The following is a 9279-nucleotide window of genomic DNA, read 5'->3' on the forward strand; positions in this document are numbered from 1 at the left end:
AATATTACTGTTGCAAGTAGTGAACTGAAGGTCAATTTATTTTCATTTACAAATGAGCTCCATCGGATATGAAATATGAAAAAATAAACAGTAAAGGATATGATTGTTCCCTACACAATAGTAAACGGAAGAATGTCTTGTCTTGAACATTCGTGTTGAACAATCTTCTCTGTTGTGATACAAACACATTGCCCCTATACCTCCTCCCCGCCTCTACTTCAATAGCACATTTTGAAACAGTGCTAACATCCAGGGGAGATGTGCGCACACAGAGAAGTCTTAAATGCACCCCTGCTTCCGAGGTCTTGTGCTAAATGTTGTTTTGGATGTATTCCTGCCATTGATCGGAGTCTGGCTGCAGGGGGAGAGATGGCAGCTGGGAGAGACTGCGCTTCCTTTAATGAATTCATCCAGCTCCATCCAGCCCAAACGGCCTGTGGATACAGCATTTCTCCCAGTAAATAAAGACTCTCTCTCCGCTCTGTCTCTGGCCCTCATGGACAACCACCACTGTTCATAACACTTCTCACCACTACTTTGGATTTACTCCTGGCTGCACTCTCACTCTCACGACTTCAGATTTTCCACCTCAGAGTTGTCAACTTCACTCTGTTCTAAAAATGTCTGTCTGTCTGTATTCAATTATCTGGCTACGCTGTCTTCGACCAATTACTGATTACTCTATCTCTAATGAAGTGAAGACTTTGCTGTTTGCTCTGCTCTTGATCCTCAAAGGTGCATTATTTGGGCTCGGGTATGAGTCTAGGCAGAGTGTATGAGGACATGAGGCTTGGTTTGTTTAGGGGGTGAGCTTTAGTGAAGGTTAGAGGCTTTAACTGTTCCTTTGCAAAGGGCTCTCCCATCAGGAGTATCTAAAGCCAAAAGCAAATCCAACAGCTCTTTACTGTAGATACAGCGGCCACAGAGGAGTGGAGCAAAGATTATTGCAGGTCGAGAAGAAAAAAAATATGAAATACGTGAATATTTCCCTTTTTTCACACATGGTGTTGAACTAATTATATTGAATCATAGATGAGCTGTGACAACTTTGGTCTACATTGCACAGTTGTAGTGTTGTTTTTGATTTGACTTTATTTTCAATTTTTAGTAAAAACCGTTGGTCACTGGTCAAAGAAATTAACAAGCATCTTGTCTTAATAGATTATAGAGCAGAGGGGGAAGTCATGCAGGTACCGTGCTGATTATGTCTTTATGTATGATGTAAATCTGTATTAATATTAAATAATTGAAGATACAGTGAGGGCATTATGGGTCTTGGTTGCGTTGATATTTTAAACGCCATATAGTACATTCTCTGTGTCACTTAAAATGATGAATTGATAGAAAGAAAAATGTAGGCGTTCATGATGAATAACAGATACAAGCAATTGCAAATTGCTTAATATTCAAGATTTTCTCAAATTTTCATTATGTACACTTACTGTAACAGCAAGGTTTTTAGGGGCTGAAACCTTGAGGTCATATGCAGTTAAAAGTACTTCTATGCTTTATAACAAGCGTTCATTTTACACAGACGGAGTTTTAAACAACAGCAGTAATAGTGATACATTTCTTGTAAACAGCTACCATACAATTAATGCCTTTCCACACAATGCATGAGATTTTTCAAGACCGTGGTTGTGCCGTGGTGTGTGAAGGGGAATATTATTGGTGTATTTGAGCATCTTTGGTAACGTATTATGTCTCAGATAATTGCCCAGACGGTGCTTGCTCCATAAATCGCCTTTCTAACCTCTGATATATTTTTTTTCTGGGGGTCTTGGAACTGGCAATCGGTAAGTGCCAAGCTTTGCTAATTACAAGGATAACACATACACTCGTCAAATAATGGATGTGGTTTGCAATTTTAAGTTTTAATAATCAATTACTGGCAGTAATTCTCTGTGGAGTCACAGGATAGTCATTAAATCTCAAAAGGCGAGACGCACGCAGTGTTTCCAAAGCCCTATTTTTAAATACATAAGGGAACAGGGTCTGCTTCAATCCGGTGCATTTTGTTGCCTTGTTACAATGTAAAGTAGCTCAATTACAGCTCGACAGAGCCGCTTGTAAAATAACTGTTAAAGACAGTGAGTGATGAATGATCATATTAATGCCTATTCCTACAGGAACTGAGCCAACAAGGACAAGAGTGGAAAGATGCTCTGTTGCAATAATACTGCAGATCAGCTTGTTTTTTTTCTTTAATATGAGTTACTGCTTTTATTATGTCGAAGCCAGAAGTTTAACCAAGTCCTGTATGAACTCGCATAAAGCATACATATGTGTCTGCTGTTGTTGGGCCGGAAACACCTCTGTAACTGGCCTCTTTGATCTTGGCAAACAGGTAGATGTAGCGGTATAGAATCAGTGTGCTCTTTTTTTTTTCCTCCCATACAGCAGGGTTCCTGTTATTGTATTTTCGCGTCCACCTTCAAAGCTGAAACATTGCAGAGGTTCTTCTTGACCTTGAGAAATTAACATGGGAGGACTGGCTTTGCTCTGAGGGAGCCCTATAGAGGCCACGTCCCCTCCTAATCCCCAGTTGAAAGGCATACCTCTACTGCTCAGACGAAATAGTAACATCCAGCAAGCCAAGTGTTTACACGATATATAAAGACATAAAACATCTCATTTCTTTGAGGTTATTTAATACAGACATGTTCTATTTGTGATAGATATCGGTTGATTGAGTGTAACCTAGAATGTGTGTGTGAGAATGTGAGGTATTGAGAGAGAGACACACACACACACACACACACACACACTCACACTCACAGATAGAGAGAGAGACAGAGAGAAAGAAAGGCAGGGAGGATTGGCCCTGCACAGATGAACAAACAGTGAATCTGAAGTGCAGCGCCCTGTGTGGCTGCCCACCAACTGAACAACATTAAGGCAGTCCTCCATGTAAAACCTGCTCACTTCTCCCACAAACACTCGAGTTTGGCAAACGGGCAGCGGCTCAGCGGGGAGGAGCTCTCACTGGAAGGCAGACAGTGAGCTATGGACAGCAGGGAGACATAAACCACAGCTTCTGGTGGTGATGGACTGATGTTTTAGGTGATCAAAAGGATGGATAAGAAAAGGAAAAACAACAGGGGTGGCACCGGGAGGGGGTCTTGGAGAGGAAAACATTTTAGACTTTGAAGGTAGAAAGTACAAGAAAAGCAAAGTAAAGCTGAAATGTTTGACAGTGCGGCACTTGGGGTGAATATTATCGTATAGTAAAAGTAGACCCAAACTCTCAGATTCACTTTCCTGTGATCGCTATACTTCAGACACCATATAACATGTCGTTGGGAGAAGAGACTCCCCCCCAAAAAAACGTATACAGTATATAATGGGGCAATTTACTTAAAGGTTGCAGAGCAGAAATTAGGTTGACATATTGTCCTGTGATTTCTCTGCAAAATAGGTCAAAGTGGCACAACTGGATAAACATGTGGGCATGTGCAAAAGTGCATTTACACACGTATTGGATCAATTTACATTCCTGCCCACTTTTTTTTTGTCTCATTTACATGGTATGCGAGTGACTCCTGAACAGGTTAGGAAGCCTTGTGGAAGAATTAGGAAATGGTCCATTTCTGAGTACACAGTAGAATAGAAGCGGAGCAGCATATGCTGGGATTTGAATGGTCAATCGATGAATAACCCAGAGCAGTGTTTTTTCGGCGCAGATTGGCAGGCATTGTGCAGTGGTATCTGTGTGTATGCGTGCAAGAGAGAGGGGATTCATCCTTCCCCACAGTATTACGCAGTCGTCAAAAATATTTGCAATGCCAGGAGGTATTTTGAAAAATATTTGAAAAAATTCAATACCGTGCTGACCTTTTGCTGGGCATTTGTGAAGAGATTCACTCTGCGTCTAATCTGGCTCAGAGTCAGGGTCTGTGTTACTGTACCATGCAGTCGATTCTAAATTATGTTAATCTATTCTGCTTGTACATTCACTTTGATGCCTTTATTAAAATCGTTTGTTTTAATCTTTGGTTGAGGTGGTATACTACACATTCAACAAAACAAGAAGCTAAACATTGAATTGACAAGACTACTAAGAAACGGACAGTTGCCTGTATCATTTTTAATGCAATCCAGAAGTATTTATTGATATTTCATGCATATTATTATTATTCTGTTATATAAAATTGTTGCAAATCATGAGCTGGAGAACTAATGAGCTGATGTGAAATTTGGCTACCACCACAAGAGGGCAGAAAGAATCCAAACACACACACACACACACACAACGTAATGCATTTATAATTCCATATAATATTTGCCTACAGTATTTCTACTAAGAGGCTACTAATTTTTAGGGATGTGCCGTTGTACAGACAGCTGCCAGAGCTACTCACTATTTACTGTAGGTGTTTTAAATTGGTTTTATGGTCTTTATGGTGATGAAGAGGATGCATTTAAATTTTAGAGTGAAGTAAATTAAAGTAATAAGAGTGTTGTTAAATAACAGCTGTATATATCTCATATATTACACATTATTACAAAGGATTGACAAAATATATATATATATACAATGGTTGAAATCAAGCTGTAAATTTCCAGAAATCTGAAATGTCAGTTGTAATGAAGACAAAAACAGGAAATAAAGAATCTAAAATAGTTTAGATTTCAATCAGAAACAGTGAGAGGAAAATATTGTCACTGATCTATGCAGATAATAAGTATTTAGTACAATACGTATAGTTTTATCCAAACAAAGCTTTCAATTAATTGTTTTGTTTTTCTAAATGTTCTCATGTTACAGCACAATAGAAACAAAAGGAGGTAGTGTGACGAATCTTAAAAGGAAATATAAAAGGACATTTTGAAAGTGCAACAAATACAAAACTTCAAAATAAGAGCCATGCCATCAGTTATAGAACACAGTGTTGTGTCTTCACTCTGCAGAGCTGAGACTTTGCTGACTAATCAGCTCTCTAATGCTGATCGATGTTTGTTGGGGTGGATACTGTCCCGCAACATTGAGGAATAAAAGTAGCATACACACAAAGGCCACACAATTTACAGTGGAAATCAATATAATTCTGGATTAATGCATGACATAAATGCTGGTAAATGTTGCTGCTATTATTTACCATTATTCTACAATTTAAGGTCAGTGTCGATAAAACTTCCAAAGTGGTGTTTTAAATGTGCTTGGCTAGAGAGGCCGCTATGTGGGGATAGCTTATCTTAACATAGCGGCCAAATCTCTAGCGTTAGGCTCACGCTGCAATATCAAGTGGCCTGAGTGTGGGAACACAACAATGCGCATGCCCAAAGCCTTTGGCAATGAATGCGGAGAGGGTTTGATTGGCTATTTGCCAAGTAATGCTGTCTTGGTTTGCTTGTAGTTGGCAGAAGTTAGTGCTTCTTTTAAAGAAGATAGTAACTTCGCTCACCATGAACAATGTGGATTATTTTCTAATCTCCAGTACACATTTAAAAATCTGCCTCTTTTTTTTTTTAGATTAAACACCTTAGAGCTCATTAGTAGTGCGATTTTGTTATAAACTACTGGTAAAAAGTAATCTATCGATTTAACATGGAGCAATTAGAATGACTTACGTGGCTTATCAAGGACAACATTGTTTTGCTTCCCGCTCCTTATTCAGAAGGGATTGTACCTGGTCAAGAACAGGCTTTCGGGGTCTCAAGCATCTTTTTGAGAGGATTACCAAACATGATAGCATCTACAAAATACGGTAACATTGGACTTATAGCCTACAAGATTTCATAGATTCAAGCCAAGGCTAGTAAATAGACTGAACACGCTTTGCACACATGTCACCAAGGCTAATATCACCAAGGCCACTCACAAAACGCAACACCTAGTAGACCACACAACACTAAAAATCTGTGCAATATAAATACAATACAGTGTGCAATACAACAATTATTCTGTCTGTATATATAATATTTTAGTTACTGTGGATTGTTTACTTTGTTATTACTTATTTACCTATTTATACTACTTGTTTTGATCTTGTTTTTTTCACTATGTCTCTTGTTTGCACTATACTGTACATGCTGGGACTAATAAAGGATTATCTTATCTTATCTTATCTTACCTATGCCCCACTACAGAATCCATGCAGCACACTCGCCTCTCTGTCTCTCTCTCTCTCTGACCCGACACACCTTGGCTTGGCTTCTTCTCATTGCTGTCCTGGTAAACAAGAAGGGGAGACAATGTCCTGCTTTAATCTAGGTCCTCACGAATGGACTCCAAAAGGAGTCCATTTAGGTCCACAAACAGATGTGAAGACAGGCTCTCTGCGCACAACCTGTTGGGGCTCCGGCTGGCTGTGTCATTTACGGCAGAGAATCATCTCTCATGTCAAATATTAATAGTTGTGAATAAATGTTTTCAATTTGAATAATGATTACTGCTAGACATTGCAGCTTAAGCTTTTTAAAAGAGATTTTAGTGACTATTGCAAGTGACATATCATTTTAAGAGATTTAAAAGACTTGAGATTGCATGCAGATGTACATTCTCTGGTGTTTGCCAAAATATGTTCTACAGTTTCTTCTGGTTGTCGTGCGTCTATGCATTCTTTCAGCGCCTTTACGCAGTTGCTTGCTCACTCTGAAAGCATCTTGACTCAACCACGCAAGCACCAAAAAGTGCCTCACAGCACAAGAACCCAAACACGGATCTGCTCTTCATAGCTTGCTTCATGAGCCCTGATATTTTTGCCGGTGTTTCACCACAAACCCCACATTCCTGCTTAAGCTTGTGCAGATATGTGGCAGTGAACATTGTGCGGATATGTTGCAATGTTGCCTCTTTAATCAGGTGTGTGTTTAGTTTACACTACATGTCTCCCCAACAGGACCAAGCGCCACAACAACAGGACTAATATATATTCTGTGGCTATTGCAAGGAGGGAGAAAGACTGATATGTGCAGTGAAGTGAAACATAAAAGGTTGAAGACTGGATCTGACACTGTCATTCATTCAGCACAAATAAAAAACGCATTTAACACGGGAACTTACATTATTATCTGCGATGAAATATACCAACACAAGTACAGTGCAATGTACTAAGCAAGCCCACCCCAACCAATCAGTATTGGTGGCCATTTTTTGATAAAGATAATACATTTCACACGAAAAAAAGCAAAGATAACAAAGACATTATTATTCTTGCGAAGTAAATGTTCAAAATAAGATACTGTTTAAATTACCAATTGTCCCTCCACAGTCCCCTCTACCTCTATCATTGCCCACGGGCTTTCTCTTCCCTCAGATAGAGGCCAGTATGAGATATAGTTCATCCTTCAACTCAGAGATTTACAGCACAGCTCACAGACTTATTAAATTCATCAACAACCCACAATGCATACACATTCCAGCAGTGATCTGGTAGACGGCAATGGTACCTGGCAATAGAGTAACCCGTGTGCAAACTCCATTTCATGTTACCAAAAAAAAATATATGAGGGTTTTTGGACGATTTAATACACAGAAAATGTTTTGAGAGCATGCCATTTGTTTACTTAGCGCTTCCTTTCAGGCTGAGGGTGAATGAAGGCTAACGTCAATCATACCTCTGGACCTCAGTTGTGTGCTGCTAACTGCCAGTCTTTGCCCCTTATTATAACACAAGTTAATTGAATCCCAGTCCAGAACCTTCCAGATGCTGCCGTGTGTATAAAAAAGGTACAAAAGTGATGGAGCAGGTGTAGCAATATTTGCACTTAAAGAGTATTTCGACTACATATCAGTTTGCTCTGGTCAGACATTTAAGAGAATAGTTCTAGCTTTGTAAACCTCTTTCATTTAGTGATGGGCAGTATTCCTATCTTCCAGTTTTCAAAAGAGTCCTCTTTGACCCACATACCAACAACAAAGAAAGACTTCGTTCTGAGCTACCACACATGGTTTGGTTGGTTTGATAAAGATGAACCAAGAAAAAGGATATGGACAAAATGACCATGACCTCAGACATGACTGCACACTAAAAAGAAATGAATGCATCTTTGTCCATAACAGACTGTTGAACACAGGGATCACAACATATTTATGTGTAATGGTTTTTAGAGGTGGTCATCTCACACGGTGTTGATATTTCTTCATCGACTGAAACATGGCAATAATAATTTACTAGCTGTAGTCTGTGTTTCCGTGTGTAAACGACAGTGGTGGACGGCAGTTTGTGTTTGGTGCACAAAGGATCATCGGCACATGGGCATCCCAAATACGTATATGCGAAGACATAAACCTTTACGATTTACTTAAAATTAAAATGGATCAGAAGACCTTTTGCTCCAAATGACTATCTTCACACAATATAATGATAGTCAAAGTAAGCAACTAGCAGGAAAACAGTTTAGTATTTATCAGCCAACAGTCAAGATATTTTTCTCAGGTGTTGGTGGAGAACCAAAACTATAAGAAACACGACTCCAAATAAATGCTAACGTTGCTCTGTGCCGACATTGCTGACCTTTGGGAACAGAGCCAGAGATTTTAAAGTTGAAGAAGCTATTGTTGTCACGGTCAGGCAAAAAGACAACTTGGGGACGTACCCAAATGCAGATAGACACGGGGAGCAGAAGGATAATAAATGGTGATTTTAATAAAGAAATCACCAAGACAAAACTTACATGCCAGGTGAGTACAAAAGTAACAACTGAAACTCCAAGAAACCAGAACAGGCAAACCAACACAAAACAGGATCAGACATGTGCACGAGGGATACGAAGACAGCAGACAAACCGACACAGAAATCGGGGAGTACGTGGTTTAAATACACTAGGGAGGTGTCGGTGATTAGACACAGGTGAATTCAATCAGGGGCGGGGCAGACAATTACAATAGTGGGAAAACATACAAAGGCAGGAAGTGAAGAGTTCTGATATGAGAGGAGAGGTGAGCAACATAAAACAGGAAATACTGAAATGACAAAAAATAAAGAAACTTAACTAGGGAACAGGAGGAGACATGACAAACACAACTGCTGCACAAAAAAGGAGGGAAGACCACAAAGACAGGAAGCAAAATAAACATAAGACACAGGAGGCAGGGAATTTCAAAATAAAACAGGAAACAAACTAAACCAAAATCAAGATCGTGACAATTGTATCTTGTTAGCTGTGTTGCACCATCCATTTTTATCTAAAAATACAGTTTTGGAAATATGCTTATTTGCTTTCTTAAGATTGATACCAACCTCATATTTCTGTTAAACCTGAAGCTATGGTCGGTTAGCTTAGCTTAGCAAAAAGACTGGAAACAGGCGGAAACAGCAAGCCTGACTCGGGCTA

This window comes from Pholis gunnellus (genome assembly GCF_910591455.1).
Source record: "Pholis gunnellus genome assembly, chromosome: 12".
Lineage (NCBI taxonomy): Eukaryota > Metazoa > Chordata > Actinopteri > Perciformes > Pholidae > Pholis > Pholis gunnellus.